Source organism: Mustela lutreola, chromosome 1 (genome assembly GCF_030435805.1).
Source record: "Mustela lutreola isolate mMusLut2 chromosome 1, mMusLut2.pri, whole genome shotgun sequence".
NCBI classification, from domain to species: domain Eukaryota; kingdom Metazoa; phylum Chordata; class Mammalia; order Carnivora; family Mustelidae; genus Mustela; species Mustela lutreola.
Window position 1 is genome coordinate 87004082 of NC_081290.1, and position 21133 is coordinate 87025214.

Genomic DNA, 21133 nt, shown 5'->3' on the forward strand with positions numbered 1-21133 from the left:
TGTGAAGAGGTGAATAATTTTCAAGTTTTGACTAAACAGAAAACTTCTCTTCAAATCTAGAGTCTTAGGAGAGCCACCATATCCTAAGGTCATGTGAGGCAACATCTTGACTTGAAAAGCCTTCCATAAGTGCATCTGCTATTGCATTCATTAAATATTCCAACCCAAATCTGTCACTGCAATATCTGGATTCTCCCCAGAGCTTCCCAGACCACCAGAGCTCAGCAACTCCAAAATTAAATCATTACCTCTTTAATCCTAAATCATGTCCTCTTAATTTTTACAGCATGTAAACTTCTAAGTTCTTATACTCTGCTTTTTTCATGAATGCATAAAAACAACGAAAGTGAAGATCGGAAGACAACTTTAACAGATTATAAAATTGATTGGTCTATTCAACCCAAAGGTTACCGTTATTATGGTAGTACTGGTGGTGATTATGATTATGTGAGTCAAGAGTAATGTTGGATTTTATGACATGTGTAAACAAATCCTTTTTACCAAAAGAAAGCATTATAATCATTTCAAAGACCATATGGTATGAAAAATACTGCATTGTGTCTAAAGTGGTAAAGATCCAAGCACCTCATTAAAAAAAAAAATGTTATGTATGTTTCATCTAGTGTGTGCCTCCATGACTAATTGGTTGATAACTGAGTAGAGAGAAGAAAAGATGAGGGAAGAGGTGTAAAGAAAAGGGAAAGGGAGGGGCAAAGCAGAAAGAGGAAGAAAGGAAAAGCATTTATTGAAGCACAACGTAAATAATATTTTCAATCAATGACAGGTAATCATGAAAACTGAAAAATAAAAGGATAAATGATACTAATTACCAACAACTAATGATAAATATTCTGCCTCTATCAATTAAAAATTTAGCATTTTATAAAACTAAACTTTGCATTGTCAATTTTTTGACAAATACATCGATACAATTAGTGTCTTGTTATCTTTCAAGGTAAATGCAGAAAATGGGTAATTTTATGAAAAATTCATTTAGTTTTTTTTTTTTTTTTTTGTAATCCAATTTGAAGCAAAATTCCTCTATCCAAAAAGTAAATGGTATTTTAGGTTGGCATCCTAGGCCCTTAATAATGTAGTCCTACAGGAATTCCAGATTTATTTCCTATGGTGCCCTGACTTCACATTCATGTGGTTTTCTTCCTGCCCTTTGTTTTATGTACAATGCTCTTCCTTCTATATCCATCCATCAGTTCTCCAAAGACTACCTCAAAGAAAGCAGATTTAATGAAAAAAAATATAAGCTCTGAAACAGATAACCTGATCCAGAGGAAATCTAGATAAAGGAAATATGAACGATAATTACATAAACTACAGTATCTTAAAATTGTAAGCTTATATATAGCTTCCTCCTAAAATTTCACCATGAGCAGGATTATTATTTTTCTTAAAGATTTTATTTATTTATTTGACCTAGAGAGATCACAAGTAGGCAGAGAGGCAGGCAGAGAGAGGGAGAAGCAGGCTCCCCACCGAGCAGAGAGCCCAATGCGGGGTTCGATCCCAGGACCCCCATACCACGACCCTGGCCGAAGGCAGAGGCTTTACCCTCGGAGCCACCTGGGTGCCCCTATGAGCGGGATTATTATCAATCCCTATATTCATTCAAAAATCAGCCTTCTTTTGGACCTGTTAATTACTTCTTGAGTTCCTACCATATTCTGAGTACTATTCTCCCAACATCAAGGTGTTATATCTTCTGTCCTTTCTTGATCCCCAGGTTTTGTCCTAAACCACTCTTAAAACCACTTTGACACTTAACACATTGTGTCTTTTTTGGTGTTTGGGTTTTTTTGTTTGCTTGTTTGTTATTGATTTTTCATGTCCTACAATATTAAAAAGCCCTCAAGAGCAAGGTATTTGTCCTTAGAGCTCCCAAATGTCCAGCATGTGGCACATAGAGAATGCGTGGTGATCACTTGTTGAATTAAGACACAAAGTTAAGGGGCACCTGGGTGGCTCAGTCGGTGAAGTATTCAACTCTTGGTTTCAGCTCAGGTCACGATCTCATGGCAGTCACAGGATCAAGCCCCAGGTCCGGTTCTCAGCTTGGCGTGGAGTCTGCTTCAGATTCTCTCCCCTTCTCCTTCCCGCTCTCCGAGACTCTCCTCTCTCAAATAAATTTTTAAAATCTTTAAAAAGACAAAGAAGAAGAAGAAGAAGAAATAAAGCTGACTTTTAGAGAATGAGATTCAGAATAGAAATCCACTTTAGCACCATGAGCAGATAGCTAAAGCCCAAATCACAAAACATGAGAAAGGATTTCTGAAAGCAGTGCAGGAACAAATGAAGAGAACCAGCGAAAGGACCCTAGAGGTACAAAAAGAGCTAGCAAAATAGTTTTCTCAGAGGCATAGAGCACACTGCAGTGCAAAACCTAAATCCCATTTTTGTAAGAATTGGAAGCATGTGTTCTGCCTGGTCTCAGGAATTTCCCTGTGCTGGGTTCCAAAAAGTAGGGAAGAAGGGGACCACTGGGAAGCCATACAACTAAGCTGTAATTACAGAGAGCAATGGAGGAAGAAGAAAAACTGACTGGAAAGAAACAAACAGACACATACCCAAGGGTCCCCCCCAAAATAGCTGCTTATCTCCATAAGAAAATTAAAAGCTAATCAGTAAAAAAAGTTTATTTATTTGGCTGGCATGGCTTGCGTGTGCCCAGTTTCCTTGAAGATGGCCCTTCTTATTTCTTTTACACCATTGTTATTTTGTATTATTTCAAGGAATAAACGGGATGCAAACACATATCCTCTGCCATCTTTAGCCAAAAGTCAGCATTTGGTCTTTAAATGTAAACATTTTCACTTGAGAGTCTAAAAGTTTTACGCAAAAGCCTGAGCAGGAAATACAAATTACAAATGCAGACTGGTTTCCAGGAAAATTTGTTTTCACTGAGGGGATAAATAGCATGACTAGACATTTTTACCATTAATTTGAAAACCTCAAGGAAGTAATAGTTTCTATTATGCTAGAGAGCAAATCCGTAGATACAAAATGCAAGAACCCAAGGAACAATAAGGCTACTGGAGAAAATGCAACATGAACTTACAGCTCAAGGAAGGAATGGAGGAAAAAATGAAATTATCACATAAATGAAGAGATCAACAGGATTAGAAAATAATAATACATAGGGCAAGTAATGAAAAAAAAATTTCAGATCCCAAGGAAGAAAATTAAAATAATAGAACCACACTTACTCTTAAATATAATTCAAGAAATATTTCTGAAATGAAAGAGAATTTGAATCTATATGCTAAGGAGTACAATGTGTCCCAAGAAAAACTGACCCATAATTATCAACAAGAATAGCAACTAATAACATTTAAAGAGAAGGTCTCCTTGGTGTCTCAGTTGGTTAAGTGACTGCCTTCAGCTCAAGTCTTGATCCTGGAATCCCAGGATGGAGTTTGTGTTGGGCTCTCTGCTCAGCAGGGAGTCTGCTTCGCCTTCTGACCCTCCCCCATCTTGAGCGCACTCTCTCTCTCTCTCTCTCTCTCTCTCTCATTCTTTCTCTCTCAAATAAATAAATAAAACCTGTACAGACAAAAGTAAGCATTGGGAATTCAGGCAAAAATACCAAGTGACTTACAAAAAAGAGAAAGTCAATCTCGCATATTTTGCAAAAAGCAAAATAGGGTTAAACAACAGAGAAGCCCATGTATAGTAGAAGATAGTGGAAATGTAACTATACCAGATCTAGAAGACAGAGTAGCTACAAACAGAAAATCTTTCAAGGAAAGTGAGCATATGATTTTTCACTCAAACTCTCAATCAAGTATAAAGACAACAGACAACCCTGCACATGCAAAGAATCAAGAAATATTCCTCAAGATATCTATTTCACTAAAGGAGACTCTGGACAAAGAGGCTTAGGGCAAATTTCTTCAGGTATGGAAGTAAATAAGGAGCCAAGAGTTTGAATTTGAATTGTGGTGGAGTATGGTGAACCAGTTCCTGTCCACCAGAGCTAAGATACATGCAGTTATATGAACCAAATTGGACTTCAGTAGGCTATTCATCTATTCTAATACTCTAGGGTCCAGGATCAAACAACAGCTGCCAAAGGTCCCTGTGTATCAAACCATTCCATGAACTCTTCCAACCTTGCTGCCAAATTTGGTAACTATACTGCCTGATGGCCTCTGATTCCTTCATGCCTTCCTCCTTGAAATCAGGTGATAAATTTCAATAGCACTATCTCATACCTTACTTCCTATAAAGTTGTTGTCACTGCTTCAGTGATGGGCCCACATCACCCTATTTCTCAATGCCTGGTAGAGAGAGTATGTTCTGAGCCCTTTAGGATACACAGTGAAGAAGTGAGTGAGTGGATATATATGATAAATCCACTCCTAAATCTTTGGATCCCTTCATCAATTTTTACAAAGGATTTTCTGACATCTTGATTTCATTTGGTTTAGAAGGACACTCAGGTCTCAAGCCAACTAACGAAGACAGTGAGGACCAGTCCTATATTCTCAAGCTTGTAGTGCACTCAGAGTATCTAGTAAGTGAACCCAGATCAGTGCAACAAGCCTGAAAATTTTGTGCTTCCCTTCCTGCTCTAGCATCATTATATTCTGTCACATGCCTTTTCCCCAGATTTCCTCTGACATGTTACCTAAATTTTGGAATGATTTTGTTACATCAATATCTCATTCCTGGCCATATCTGTAGTTGTATCCCTAAGGCATATTGGGATTTGCAGTATAAAGTGACCAAAGGGTGATAGAGGTAGAGACTGTGGGGACCAGACAACCCTTATAAACTGCCTCAAATGAGGTACCACTAGCCTTACCAGAGAGGTAAGGAGGAATGCCTCTGCTAGTTAAGGCAGCACACAATGATTTTATGATTCAAGGCACTAAGATTCATCCAAATCTACTCCAAAGGCCATATTTTAAGTATCTGGCTTCACTTTTACTAATTAATATCTTGTGTTCTTATAAGAGATTTGGCAAGAATGTGAAGTCTTCTCCTATTGGAACACACAGGCTCAAGTTCCTTTTCTCAGCTATATTGGCCTTTCAACTACAAGATAACATATTTATTTAGAGCAGTCAAGGAAGATCCCTGGACCCAGTTTCTTAGCCAAGAATTTAGAACCTACAGCCTGCCACCGTTTTCTTCAACATTTTCCCACACAGCCAGAGACAACTATCCTACCTCATCTTGGATTTTTCATTAATATCCCAATGGTCTAATATAATAATAGATACTTGGTTGGACAAAACACACATTTAATATAATACCCAGTATGAGGCTATCACAATATTTTAGGTAGCTTTTTTGGGGGCCACTACGTGCCATGAACTACTACTATTTCGTTTTCCAATAGTAACCAGATAGTAACTGCATTCAAATCCAACCAAGTCAAATAACAAATAACAATTTTCTGTCTTTAAAGGCCTAATGCCATAACCCCACTTCTACTATTAAATATTGTATCCATGGAGGTTCACCCAAGAAACAAAATATGTTCTAGCTATTGTGACAATAAAATATTTAATTCAGGGAAAAAGCTGCTTCTGAAACCATTGGAATGTCTAGGACATCAGGAGTTAGGAGTCTGCCTCTGGAAATACTGAATTCAAAAACATATCACAGTGGCTATACTCTAGAAATTAGAAAGCTTCAGCAACTGTCTCTCAATAACTCATGAAATGGGTGATCAAACACTAGCACACTGAATGCAGCTCTTCAACTACTGCAACTTCATTTCTTTTTTTTAAAGATTTTATTTATTTGACAGACAGAAATCACAAGTAGGCAGTGAAGCAGACAGAGAGGGAATGGGAAGCGGGCTCTGCTGAGCAGAGCGCCTGACATGGGGCTCGATCCCAGGACCCTGGGATCACAACCCAAGCTGAAGGCAGAGGCTTTAACCCACTGAGCCATCCAGGTGTCCCAGCAGCCTCAAACTTTAAGTTACACAGGTCAAGGAGAGTCTCAGGAGGCTGCCCAGCTACTACAATCTCAGAAACCAGTATCGCAGGAAACTGATTTCAATCACTTAAAATTCTTCCTGGCATTCATGTTTCCATGACCTTGATTGCCATTAGAGGTAAGAAAGTGACTTCTGCCTCACTTTCTCTCTTCCAAATATCACAAAAGTACATCTAATTGGCAAAATCTGGTTGGTATCCAGAATCCTACTGGGCAAAATTCCAGAGGCAGAGAAGACTCCCTGGAGACCACATGTCAAAGGTATGCTGAAAGATAGACCCTGGGTCATGGGAAGTCATAAGACATTCTGACAGTTTTTTACCCTCTATGACAGACAAGCCAAATGGGAACCCCATTGCTTTCTGTAGTCTCTGCAACCTTAACACCACTACCACCCACCACCATTTACCTAATTCACACCCACCTCTGACCACCACTTGGTCTTAATTTCTTACTTCAGCCTCTTATAGGGAGAGGCATATTCTGAGCATATATCTCTCTATTTAATCACTCACTCCATTAGTTTGGCCCAGATTATACCAATAAAATAGTGATCAGAAATGTAACCAAAGCCAAGCAGCAGAGACAAATTTTGGCATAAACCTAACTAAGGTCCCGTTTAGGTTTCTGAAAATATGAAGCCATTACTGAATAGTGGAAGATGTAAGAGGAGCCTATGTCTATGAGCAAATGATGTATTTATCTCAGACATAAAAATAGGGGGTCATTTATACATTACATACATTTATAAAATACACATATATTAATATTTTAATGTTAATATAACAGGTTCTCATACTTGAGTAAGTTCCAAGCTCTAAGGTATATATCTAAAGATCTTTACACCTCCATAGGACTTAAGAAAAAGGAAGGATTTTAGCAATCATCTTTTCCATGCTTTATCCCAATAACCTAGGGTGCTATATAATGTCTCTATACAATATCATCTTGGTGAAAACACCTCTGCAACCAAAATTTTAAAATGTTTTATTTATTTATTCAGGCTCTTAAAGAAATATCAGAAGGACAATTGTATTCTTTTATACAAAAACTGTCCAAAGAGAAATTATCTGTCCCCTTACTGCTTTAATTAATACTCTATACATACTTTGTCATTATTTCCCTAATTTCTTACCATCAATAACCATCAAATATAAACACCCAAACCTTCTCTTCCCCCTCTCTTATTTATTAAAAGATCTACTTTGCCTGTTTTCATTAGTGTTTCTCCTTATTTTTCCCAAAGTTCAGAGATCCTAGGAGCTGATTCACCCAATAAAACTAACTCCTCACTGGGAAATGTTTTGAATGATTATATATGAAAAATTGGGGGACCTTGCTGCGTATGTATATATTCATAAAATGGGCCTATATACCCCTTATGACCAAATAGAAAACCAAAACTTGAATAATTGGTTTGAGCATTTTACAGACTAACCCAATGGACGTGAGTTCCTGCTTCTTAGAAAAACTGAATTGCCAAAAAAGGAAAACTGACTGGAAACAATTTTTGGATTTGAACTAAATCAGCAGGTAAGCTGCTCTATTTCTGCCAATAGCCAAATCACAATAGCACAGAAAAAAGCATTTCTCCTAGACTGGATCCAAGAAACATTAGAAAAAATCCAATGACATAATTTCTAGTCAGTTCAAGAGGTTTCATCTATGAGTGATGTGCAAATCTCCAGTTAGGTAATTTCTTCACTAATAGAGAGGGAGAAAGAGCAAACATTTGTTAGTGATGGCCCTTAGCAAAATGTTTTCTTTAAAGGCAATTCTATTTCCATGTCTATTTCAGAAGAGCCTATACACTGGCCTATCAATCTCAATGAATTCATGAGAAGCCAGTTATTTAGTCAAACAAGAAATGGCAAATATGATATGATCCATTCCAGAAACCACAGAAAAGGCAAAAAAAAAAAAAATGAATGAATTCTGGTTTATGCAAGAAAGGAATTTATTAATGTCAAAGAGAGAAACTTGAATCTAATCCTCAAGAGAAAATATATGCAGCAAAATGTACACCTCTAATACATGTTACTAATAAAAGTACAAATTAAAAAGAAAAGTTTAAGACATTTCCTAATATTTTAGTTTGTGCATAAATAAGAACTAATTTCTTAGTGGAAAGAACAATGGTTGAGATATAATAAGAGCTCTGATTGGCTTCTAGACTCACAATTTACTAGTTGTATATTAAAGGTTCCATCTTTTAACTTGGTCAGCTAGTCAGTAATGCAATTATCCATTTATTGGATGTCTAATACATTCAAAGTAACAAAAATTATGTACAGAACAAAAACAAAAGCCACCATTACCTGATGGAGCCTAGACCCAGTGCAGGGGAAAGAGGTATACATTAAACAAACAGAATCTCAGATAAATATATGATCATTAAGAAAGAGCCAGGAGAGGGGCTCCTGGGTGGCTCAGTCAGTTAAGAGTCTAACTTCAGCTCAGGTCATGATCCCAGGGTCCTGGAATCAAGTCCCAGGTAGGGTTCCCTGCTCAGTGGAACCTGCTTCTCCCTATTCCTCAGTCGGCCCCTCCCCACTGCTCATGCTCTCTCTCTCTCTCTTTTTCAAATAAATAAATAAAACCTTTAAAAAAAAAAAAAAGAGGAGAGGAGAGGAGAGGAGAGGGAGGCAAGGCAGGGCAGGGTAGGGCAGGGCAGGGCAGGGAAGAAGAAAGAAAGAGAAAGAAAGAAAGGAAGGAAGGAAGAAAGAAAGGAGGGAGAGAGGGACAGAGAGAGGGAGGGAGAAAGGAAGGAAAGAAGGGAGGGAAGGAGAAAGAAAAAAAAGAAGGGCCAAGAGGGAGAAAAAGGAAGTAGGAGAGGAAGTGATGTTTAATCTGAGACTTGGTATGAGGAGTTCGCTCGGCAAAGAGTAAGTTAAGAGGACACCTCAGGTGGCAGAAAATGCATGTGCAAAGGCCATGAGCCTAAAAAGAAGTTTATTTTAAGGACCAAATGAAGGCCTATACTATTGAGTCATGTAAGCAAAGAAGAGGGTGACTTCAGATGGGATTGGACAGGGTAGGCTGGGGTCAGACCATGCAGATTTGTACCACGTAGCTTAAAGAATATTCATGTAACATGGATAAAAATGGAAGGTTTTTAATGATGGAAAAGCTGGGTATAACTAATAGTATAACCAATAATTTCCGTAGATCTCCTCAAACGTGAAATCTAAACTCCTTACTGTGCCCTAGGTAGTATAGCATAATTAGAAAATAACAAAAAAACTGTCCTAGGAACAACTGTAGTGGAAGTAAAAATAGTCACTTGTTTTCCCTATAGCTGGTATACTACCTTAATCAAATATGTCTATCCAGTAGGGGAGGAAGAGTATGCTGTTTAAAAAGCATGTGGTAGGGGTGCCTGGGTGGCTCAGTGGGTTAAAGCCTCTGCCTTCAGCTCAGGTCTTGATCCCAGGATCCTGGGATCGAGCCCCACATCGGGCTCTCTGCTCAGTGGGGAGCCTGCTTCCTCCTCTCTCTCTCTGCCTGCCTCTCCACCTACTTGTGTGTGATCTCTGTCAAATAAATAAATAAAATCTTAAAAAAAAAATGTGGTAACTATATTCCCCATTAGAAAAACACAAACATCATAATAGAAACAAAACAAAAGCAAAGGAAATAAAAAGGAGTTTCACATAAGAGAAAACTCAAATTGTTAATAATCTTATGAAAAAGTATTCAATTTCCTTAATAATCAAAGAAAAACAAATTATGGAGAAGAAGAGGCTTTGGGGGTCTCTTATATTAGCCATTTAGATTGGCCAAAACTGTTTAAATGTTGGTATGTGTATAGTGGGACTGACACCTCCACGCTCTGCTGGCCGGGCCTGCAAATGAGTAAAACCTTCCTGCAAAGCAAACTGACACTGTGTGTCATGATGGCTATAATATTCGGTAATTATACTTCTAAGACTTTATCAAGAAAAAGAGTGAAGAGATATATGATCTTTTTAACTTTAAGGTTTAATGTTATGTTATTCGTTTTAGTAAAAAAATGAAGAACCTAAAACTACAAGTATTTGACTATCAGGGAATAGTTAATGAGACATTAAATGATATAATATGCAGCTAAAAAATTCACACAATAATATGTCTAAGTGTCATAATTGGGAAAGAAATGTTTTAAAGACTAATGTGTGATGTTAACTGACTAGAATTTAAATAAAAACTTGGGGAAAAAAAGACTAATGTGTGAGGTGTACAACAAAAAGCAACAAAGCTTGGCTAAGATACACTCAAAATATGTGATCAGAATATTGAGTTAGGACTATTTCTGACAGTATAGAAGGGCTAAGAAGACAGTCAAGCTCTTGGGGATCAAAGGTGTATGGATTCTAGTGATTCTCCTTCTTGATTACTGGATTGCTGAAGGAGTGTATCTTAAGAAGTAAGGTGGTCAGGGGCACCTGGGTGGCTCAGTGGGTTAAGCCTCTGCCTTCGGCTCAGGTCATGATCTCAGGGTCCTGGGATCAAGCCCCATATCGGGATCTCTGATCAGCAGGGAGTCTGTTTCCCCTCTCTCTTTGCCTGCCTCTCTGCCTACTTGTGATCTCTCTCTGTTAAATCAAGAAATAAAAAATCTTAAAAAAAAAGAAGAAGAAGTAAGGTGGTCAAAAATAAACAGGGCATCATAGGAACAAAAGTTAACTATACAAAATTTCAATTTCCAAAACTGAATTAAGGTGATACAAGAATGCTAGTGGTCACAGAAAAGAAACTAGAGGAAGAAACTACAAATAATTTTAGGAGAAAGACAACATTATCCTAGGCCTAGAAAGACCTAGCAAACAAAGGTGGGGAAAAGTATCTTGAAATAGCAATTAGAATGAAAACTAAATTGTCAACAGAAACAATGGAACATATTCAAAATTACAAAAGAAAAGACCACCAACCCAGAATTCTATACTCATTGATGGGGTTTCTTTTTTTTTTTTAAGATTTTATTTATTTATTTGAGAGAGAGAGTGAAAGACCAAGAGGAAGAGACAGAGGGAGAGGAAGAAGAGGGATTGAATCTTAAGCACACTACCCACTCAGTGCAGAACCCAACAAAGGGCTCAATCTCATGACCCCAAGATCATGAACTGAGCTGAAGTCAAGAGTCAGATACTTTACTGACTGAGCCACCCAAGCACTCCCACATTAATTAATTTTCTAATAAAAAACAAAATTTACACTCATAGACTATTCCCAACTTGGTCATGAAGTTTTTTTCCTAATACATTGTTGGATTTGGCTTACCTGATATTTTGCTTAAGAATCTAGTATGTCGGGGCACCCGGGTGGCTCAGTCGGTTAAGCGGCTGCCTTCGGCTTGGGTCATGATTCCAGGTTCCTGGGATCGAGCCCCACATCGGGCTCCCTGCTCGGCGGAGAGCCTGCTTCTCTCTCTCCCCCTCTCCCTGCCGCTCTGCTTACTTGTGCTCTCTCTCTAGCTCTCTGTCAAATAAACAAATTAAAAAAAAAAATCTAGTATGTATATTTATGAATGAGTCTGACCATTCATTTTTATTCTTTATTCTCTCTTTGTTAAGTTTTCGTTGTCAGGGTTATGCTAGACTCATAAAATAAGTAACTGATTTTTATATGCCTTGGAATAATTTGCACAATATTGGAATTACTAATGCTCTAACTGTTTGCAAGAACTCTTCAATTTAAAAAGTCTGGTCCTTGTGATTTCTTTGTAGGAAGAAATCTTCTTTGTAGGAAGGTTTTTTTTTAGGTATAGGTTTGGCATATTTAATGGTTATAATATTATTCCAGTTTTCTATTTCTTCTTGAGTCAGCTTTTCAGTGCATTTGGCCACTTTATCTAAGTTTTCAACATTTTTGGCATAAAGTTCTTGAGAACAGCTTTTTATTATTTGTTGTTAGTATCAGAAACCCATTGCCCTTTCAATACTTATAATTGAATATTTGTGTGTTTTCTCCTTTTTACCTTGATTACTAACTGGATATTTGTCAATTTAGTCTCTGAGAAGAAGAGTACATTTACTTTATTAACATTCCCTATTGAATTTTATTTACTCTTCCATGTATATTTCTGTGGTATTATTTCCTTTCTCCTGTTTTCTTGGGGGCTATTCTGTTGTTCCTTCTCTAATTTCTTGAGATGGAATTTATTCATTATTTTTTATCCCTTCTTTTATAGTGAAAGCATTTAAGACTATAAATATCTTACTATGTAGTAGTAGAGCTGAACATTACAGTATTTTATATGTTGTATTTTTTACAAAGTTTAGTTCTTAAAAATTTCTAAAATCCATCATGATTTTTAACTCACGAAATATTTAGAAGTATTTTTTTCCTTTATTTTAAAAATACAAGAGTTTTTCTAGTTATGTTTTCGCTACCAGTTTCTAACAATTGCTTGGATGCTGGAGAATGTGATCTGTGTAACAACCAGCTTTAAAATTTTTGGAACTTGTTTTATAGCCTACTGTGTAGCTAGTTTTATTAATGTTTATGTTTTTATTTAACTGTATACTGCTTGTAAAGAGATCCTTACCAGTTTTCTTTTAAAATTGGGTATTAAGGAGGGCATGTATTACATGGAACACTGGGTATGGTGTATAAACAATGGATTTTGGATCACTGAAAAAAATTAAATAAAAATTTTTTTGAAGTTTTTATTTTATCTCCACTTTTGAATGATAGTTTTCACTGGATAAAGAATTCTAGATTGACAGTTATTTTCTCAGAAAATATTATTTCATCTAGCTAGTCTATATTCACGTTGCATATCTACATTAGGGTTGACTACTGTTAAACATTCTTAGAGATTTTTTTCCCCCTTTACCAGCATCAATGTTTAAGACATATTTTCTTGAAGTTCTCACTTAGAAGCATAGAAAAAAGAAAGGTTGTAGTCATCCTTATTCAGATGGTATAGTCCTTAGAATCTCCACTTTATGGATATCCCTCCTCATAGGCAACTTGGGTAGGCCTGGGCTTTGACCTCCATCCTCTGAGCTCAGGTTCAGTAAATATCCTCAAGGTGAAAGCCAGCTTCACTGCTGTGCTTACCTGAGTTCCTCCTTTTGCTCAGTACCTATGCTGAATACCCTCTTGTGGTGTTAACAAATGATTGCATATCAAAATTTTTCATCCAGCATTTTAAATTGTTTTCAGGGGAAGAGTGTTTTCTGGTCCCTAGAATATCATGTTAGAGAAAATAAAATTGTTTCCAATCAGTTTTTAGTATCCCACTTTTAATATGAACAAACAACCAAAGATCATCAGATATTTTTTTCTAAAGAGAGAGAGAGAGGAATATATATACCCTGGGTATAGAGGGCAGAGCCCAACACAGGACTCAATCTCACAATCCTGAGATCATGACCTGAGCCAAAAACAGAAGTTGGATGCTTAACTGACTAAGCTACTCAACACGTAAGATGATCAGACTTTTGAGGAAAATCATGAAAGATCCAGACAGATACAGTTGGGGTAGGGAAAGGGAGAAGCTTGGAAAAACGGTAACCATTGAGGCAAAAAAAGAAAACAGCAAAAACATTCATATCCTCAGAAGCATAAGAAAAGATATTGTATCTCTAAAACAAAAACAGTTTAAATCGATACATCAATAGAACCTAAAAGAATGCTGAAAATTTTTTAAAAATCTTTTAGTAGTAATGAAAATCAATAGATGTATAAAGTTAAGAAAAGCCCCAGAAAAATAAATTTAAAAATAAAGATAAGAGATAGGAAGACTCTGAGAGAATAAGAAAAAAAATAAAGAAAATCAAAGAAGCAATCCAAGAGAAACATCATCCAACTAACAGTAGTTTTACAAATGAAGGACAAGAAAATTTATCAAAAATAAAGGATATGATTTTTCAGATTTAAATGTTCTTCTGCATGCTCAGCAAACATACAAACAGGTATACGTTAATGCATATTATCATAAAATTTTAGCATATTAAGGATAAAGGTTCAGGGCAGTGAGGAGAAAGGAAAGTGTCAAAAACAAAGAATTAAAAATTATAATAACATCAGAATTCTCTATTATAAATATTAGAAGCAAAACAGAAAATGGAACAATGGCCTAAATTTCTGAAAGAAAATTATTTTTCACTTGAGAGTTCTATGTCAAACTCTCAGGAAACTATAAGGATAAGATAAAAATATTTTAAGACTTACAGATGGACAAGAGTGCATAATAGATGCTCCATATCACTGATCATCAAGGACACGCAGATTAAAACCCCAGTGAGCTATCTCCTCACACTTACTAGAGTGGCTATTATCAGGACGATAAAAAATAACAAGTGGCAACAAGTTGGCAAGGCTGCGGAGAAAAAGGAACCTTTATGCAGCATTGGTATGAATGTATATTCATTCAGCCACGATGATAGACAATATGGAGATTCTTCAAAAAATTAGAAATAGAACTACCATATGACCCAGCAATTCCATTTGTGGATATTTATACAAAGAAAATAAAAACACTAACTTGAAAAGATAATTCATTACAGCATTATTTACCATAATAATGGACATAATGGACAACTTAAGTGTCCATTGATGGATGAATGGATAAAGAAAATATGGTATACACAATGCACTATTATTCAGCCATAAAAAAGGAATGAAATCTTGCCATTAGCAACAAAATGGATGGACCTTGAAGGCATTATACTAAGTCAAGTAAGTCAGACAGAGAAAGACATATATCTTAAAATCTCACTTTTATGTGGAATCTAAATGGCTCACAGAGACAGAGAACAGATTGGTGGTTACCAGAAGCAGGGGTTTCAGAGTAGGTGAAACGAGTGAGGGGAGAGTCAAAAAGCACAAACTTCCAATAATAAAATAAATAAGTCACAGGGATATCATGTACATCATGGCAATTACAGTTAATAATACTATGTTGCATATTTGAAAGTTGCTAAGAAAGTAAATCTTGAAAGTTTTCATCAGAAGAAAAAAATTCCTCTAACTACATATAGTGACAGATGTTAACTAGACTTATTGACTCCTCAACATATACAAATACAGAATCATTATGGTATACATCTGAGATTAATGTAATGTGTGTCAACTATACCTCAATACAAACAAGTATCTTGTTCAAACATACAAGGTCTAAAAATATGTACATTCAATGCACTTTTTTTCAACCAAGTACTGAAAAATGTGTCAATCAAAACAAGAAAGCAAACCAAGAAAGAAGAAGATATGGTTCCAGGAAACAAGAGGGATAACATCCAAAAGAATCAAAGGAACTCACATGATAATGGTGAGTGATCAAAAGAAAAGTGCAGTGTCACAGGTCCAGGGAGATTCTCCAAGAAACAAATTCCACAGAATATTTTATATGTTACAAATGTACTGAAAAGAGAATTAGAAAAATGACCTAGTTCGTAGCTGGTAAGAATACAGAACACCAGGGCCCCTTGGTGGCTCAGTTGGTTAAGCATTTGCCTTTGGCTCAGGTTATGATCCCAAGGGCCTGGGATTAAGCCCTGCGCTGAGCTCAATGAGAGCCTGCTTCTCCCTCTCCCCGCTGATGGTGCTCTCTCTATCTTTCTCTCTCAAATAAATAAAATCTTAAAAAAAAAAAAAAATACAGAACACCGGTCAAATATACAATCAATCTGATTGGGTAAAGAAGATGTCATATATATACATGTGTATATATATATATATATATATATATATATATATATATGAAAGAAATAGACCTAGAGATAACATATAGAGATATATATTATTCAAACATCGAAAAGAATGAAATCTTGCCATTTGCAATGCCGTGGATGGAGCTAGAGTGTATTATGCTAAGTGAAATAAGTCAATAAGAGAAAGACAATACTGTATGATCTCACTGTGGAATTTAAGAAAGAAAACATGAACATATAGGAAGGAGGAAAAGAAGAAAGGAAAGACGGAAACAAGTCATAAGTAGCTCTTAATGACAGACAACAAACTGAGGGATGTTGGAGCAGAGGTGGGTAGGGGATGGGCTAGATGGGTGATGGGCATTAGGGAGGGCAGCTGTGATGAGTACTGGGTATTGTAAGTAGGTGATAAATCACTGATTTCTACTCCAGAAGCCAATATTGCACTACATGTTAACTAACAAAATTAAAATTTAAAATTTTTAAATTAAAAAAAATACACAATCAGAAAACCAAGACAATTATTAACTCCAAGGAAAATGACAAGTTGTGTAAGAAAGAAAAAATAATCATTAAAAAAAAAAAAAAACACCTGCATGGCTCAGTTGGAAATAGTATTTACCTAATCATAAAAACATAAATTCTCAATACTTATCTCAGCAAAAATTTTATATCCTAAAAATGTAGGATCACAAGGTATGTGTGCATGTGATAGGGGTTTGTGATAGCTAAAGTCTCCTTCCTCCCAGAGGGAAGTAATCATCAATGCCAAAACCTGAAGTATTGAGAAGCAGAAATAGGAACCTGCCATTTGAAGATACTGATATGAGTACAGAGGATTAGCTCACTTTGTTGAAAACAATGGCCTCTGAGAAGGGGAGTGGGGAATCAGAGGAGAATATAGGGAGCTGATGGTCTTGTGTAACAACATTCATTTAAAAAAATGGATTCACTAAACATAAATATTTTGATTAAAAAATGTTGATTTTGACTTAAAAAAAAAAAAAAAGCCCTAAGAAAATTTGGCCACTACTTTATGGGTCTACAATATGGGGCACCTGAACACCATATGATTTTAAATATTTTTCTTTTTCTCCCATTATACAGACAAAAACTAATCTCAGGCAATGCCTATGCCAAGACACCTATATCACAAGGAGCTCAGGTTACACTGGAAAAAGGGAGGAAAGTGAGAAGAGTTGCCATGTTTCTCTTGGCTTGAGTAGACACCCCATGATAAGCTGCCATATGGCGTATGATGATGCATTATTAGGTCCTTATGCCTGATACCACAGTGACTATGAGAAATATATATGGTTTTCTTTTCATAGTGATATATTAGAATCTTGCCAATGGAAGGCACTTTGCACCCACTTTGAGCATCATTATCTCTTTCTCACAGTTTCTACTTTTATAAGAAACTTCCCTTCCACCATATGAGAGATTTTTTCCTATGCTCCTTTATTATTCTTATTATTCTGAAAATGTTCTTCTCACCCAGACCCTCATGTGCTGGTCTGACTACCACACAGCATTAAGGAAGCTTTATGCATAAGTTGGGGTGGGGAGGGTGACAATGCTCTCTGGTTTTTACTTTACACAAATCATTTCATATGTTTCACATTTAAGGAGGTTGGACTCGATCGCTCATTCAATCTTTCTAAAGCTCTGCTATGTTCTGCTGCCAGAGCCCATAATTACCATAAAACAGGTTGATTTCAGGCCGAATTGCACTGGAAAATGACATTTTGCATTTTTATTGGCACTTTGAAGAGAACGTATTCTTCTCCAGTTATTGTACTTTTAACACTAAAATACTGAGAAATAGCCTTTCCATATGTATTATAAGAAAAAATATTTAAAATTTAAGATGTATTCCTTTCTTTTATAATTTTTATTAGCATTTTAAGCAAGTTCAGTGCCCATCAGACCTAGGTCTAGTTATTTTTATTGATGCCATATAGACAATCCATAATCAAAACCACCAGCGAAACTGCTATGTCTCTTCTGCTTCTGCTAGAAAATTGGCAGAAAATTCTCATTTAAAACTTGCAAGAAAAACCCAGAGGAAGCTTGCAGAAATCCTTTATGCTATATTTCCCAGCAACAGAATATTTTCCTGCCTTTGAAAACTCAATTAAATTTTACTTCACCAAAAGTGTGAAAACCAGGAGCATGTAAGATTCTCGTCCCCACTCTGCCTTTATTCTTATAAAAATAACGCTGTGATATTTTGCAACAAATAATATAAATCCCTTTTGACCACCCTAGCAAAATGTTCTATCAGAGACCATGAATATGAAATGTTGGTTTTCCCTCCAAGCGTGAAAGGAAGAAAGTTGACCAGAACATAGATCTCTCTGTTCTGTGTACTTCACCAAGAAAATAGATAATTCTGCCGCCAGGTGTGGTGCTACCATTGCCTTTGTGTTCCAAACTTTCTTGGGTATACTATTCCCATAAGGGATGCTTAAGTAAGCCCAAGCTATATTTTAAAAGAAAATCCCTCAAGTGACCACTTAAGCCTTTTGCTGCCCCTAAACTTCACCCGGCCTCTGAGCACATTGGAGACTAAGCTTATCCTTCTTCAAAGAAACCCTGTTACTGTTGCTTTTGTGGGCTTAAAAAGGGACCGCAGGTGGGTTTCATTCTTCCTTCACTTATGTTCAATTAATATTGCTTGACCTAGGCCAATCTCTGAAGAAGCCTGAGTTCCAGAGAAGCACATCATGAAGGCTTCCAACAGCACCACCAGCTTCCTTAAATCTTGAGAATTATCTCAGTTTTGCTTGGTTCTGCCAGGGCCAAAGTTTCGTCCATGCTTTGTTTTGTTACCATGCTGGACTGGTAGAGATAGAACCACAAAGCAAGTGAAAATACTAAGCAGAGCTCATTCAGTAAGTTAGAGAAACTATGTTTTAGGAGTCTTTAGGGTTTCTTAGCAAAGCCTAGAGAACTTAAGTGACCATTCGCATTCACTAGGGGGCTAATGGCAGTGCCAAGTGTAGAACCCAGTTCTCACACCTCCCTGCACCATGTCAGCTTTAAACTACAATCCCTAGGTGCTGAAGTTCCTAAGTCAAATAGACATACTGCTCTAATCACATACGGGAGTGGATTCACAAGGACTGAGTTAGAGATACACAAATGAGAGTTGCAGCTGTTGACTTACCCAAGAAAAGAAATGTGAGTAGGTTATATTTAATATGAAAAAGAATAGACTTAAAATTTGTGGTTTTGACCATTTGTGAATAAACTTGAAGGCCAAAGACACATAGTGATTTGAAATTTTGCTAAAATTGGAAGAGTAATCCATCTGTGAGCCTGGCCTCAAACCTCACAGGCAGACTTCAGCAGTTTTTGTTCTAGGTTTCTCCTCTGCGCAAAGAAATGCTCATAGAGTTATATGTTTTTAATTTCTTATTTTTAAAAAAAAAAAAAAGTGGCCTCGAAAGAGAAAGTCAACTGGATGTGTGAATGAGGAACTAACACAAAAGTAAGGGTATGAAAATGATCCCGTAGATGATGTATTAGGTAAAATACATACTGTTGAATGCAATCATTCAATCAGTCAACGAACAAAAAATTCTCTTTGAGCTCCTAATGCAAGCCTGGGCTAAGTCTTAGAGGTATATCTATGAATACCTGTGATAAACTTCTTGTCCTCAGTGGGCAACAAAGAACCAGATTCAAACAAGAAGTCTTCTAGAGGAGTATGAGGTACCTCAGGAACATAGCACCATGGAATCTGACATCCTCTACCAGAGAATACCTCCCTGAATGGGTGATGCTGAAACTAACATCTGTACTTCAGGTAGAAATAGGAGCGACTTAACAAATCCCTCCATCAGCCCAAAAATTATATTTTGTGAAGAAAATGATGTATTTTAGAAGTTACTGCAAATTTGGGGATCTTAAAGATTCTAGAACTGTTTGTCCCTTGAGAGTGTTAATGACAGAAGAATCACTGAGGGCTGATGCCTGAGACTCCTGTCAGGAAGTAAAATGAGGAATATGATCCAGAGATATAAACAGAGAAATGTGGCTGGAGAGAAGAGAGGAGGTGAAAAATTGGTTCGAAATGTTTTAAGAGGTTTAGGAAGAATGAGGAAAGGGGAAAGACAGTTTTATTAGAAATCTTCAGGAGGGCTTGGAGTGGAATGGAGGATGGTCTGACTCTAAAGTGGACTAGAAGTGGAGGGAGCAAAGAAATACCTTGGCTCTTTCAAAACTGTCACAAGTGGCCACCCCTCCTCACTGCAAGGAAATCCTATTCCTTTCAAGAAATTGTTTTAAATAGGAAGAAGAGAAGAATACTCTTGTTTGCTTTTCCTCAAACATCACCACAAACTGTCACTAAATGTTAGCATATTCTAAATGCTTAATGTCTTCTTTATTCCACAGTTATTTCACACAGCCAGATGCTTTTAGACGGACAGCAAACCAGAGAAAATATTTGTGATCCTAAATTATTGATCATTAAAGCAATGAAATCACTACTCACCAGGACTGTTCTAGGAAATTCTACCTATAGAGAGCCTTAAAAGAGTCCCACCTTCAAAACTGAACCTGCTGGGCCGCTCACAGTGTTGTACAGTGGTCCCAGCGTTTCCCACACTCAGTCTGCTCTGCCATTCACAGTTCTCAGATTGGTCACTGTCTGCTCAAAATCGTTTCAGGTTTCTTTACCTACATTAAAAAGTGAGCATGCCTTAGCTTGCCCTAAAGTGTCCTCCACAATACAGTCCCAGCTTAGCCAATGTTCCAAAATCACCTTCTGAAAATCCCCCACTCCTGTCCAACTGACCTATTCCCTATTTCTTGTGCCATTTCTTCCTGAATGAAAGCCAATCTCCTCCTTCATCTGTACATATTTCTATTGGATGCCTCTGCTTAATGTCCTTCATTTGACTATAATTGAGGAAATATAGTTAAAATATTTATTACAGCATCTAGTGATAAATACATTTTCTTTCCTTTTTTCCCTTCAGGAGACATTGATTAATGAACTCCGCATGAATAATGATCTAGTTTCTATTATATTCTGTACATACCTTGCATAATTATTTTTCATCTACGTACTCTCTGTCAGATGCCTGTTTTTGTTTTTGTTTTTGTTTTCCATTTTAGTTCTAAGTTCCTAGAAATAGAAAGTCTGCTGACTGGCATTATAAAGCCAGCACCTTAGTCACCCCATAAAGATCTCTGGTTGATGATGATAGCTCATTTTCCTTCAGTGTGTTAGTATATACAATGCATGCAATTAATTGAACTATGAACTTATTATCTATCATAGGGTTAACAGACAAGTAAGCCAAAGGATTACCTTTATGCTCTCCACATAATTATGATTCCACAAGAAAACACACTTGTTACTTATTTTTAAAAGTCAATGCCATCTCTCAATAATTTTCCTGTTTCACCCTATTTCATCTCACTGTGGCTTCAAAAGATATTCTAAGTTTTTTAAAATTAGTGTTTTTTAAATATAATATCAAATGCAATTGAGTGGTACACAATATAGT

General features: G+C 36.6%; 1 long non-coding RNA gene across 4 annotated transcripts in view; it reads right to left on the bottom strand.

Moving 5' to 3' along the window:
• The window catches only part of LOC131828128 (uncharacterized), a 198491-nt gene that overhangs the window by 115994 nt on the left and 61364 nt on the right, over window positions 1-21133 (bottom strand). For all 4 annotated transcript variants that reach the window (XR_009352252.1, XR_009352254.1, XR_009352248.1 and 1 more), the window contains 2 exons: window positions 11227-11424; window positions 1970-2150 (listed from right to left, as the gene is read on the bottom strand). This is a non-coding gene — a long non-coding RNA (uncharacterized LOC131828128). The remainder of the gene's footprint in view (window positions 1-1969; window positions 2151-11226; window positions 11425-21133) is intronic.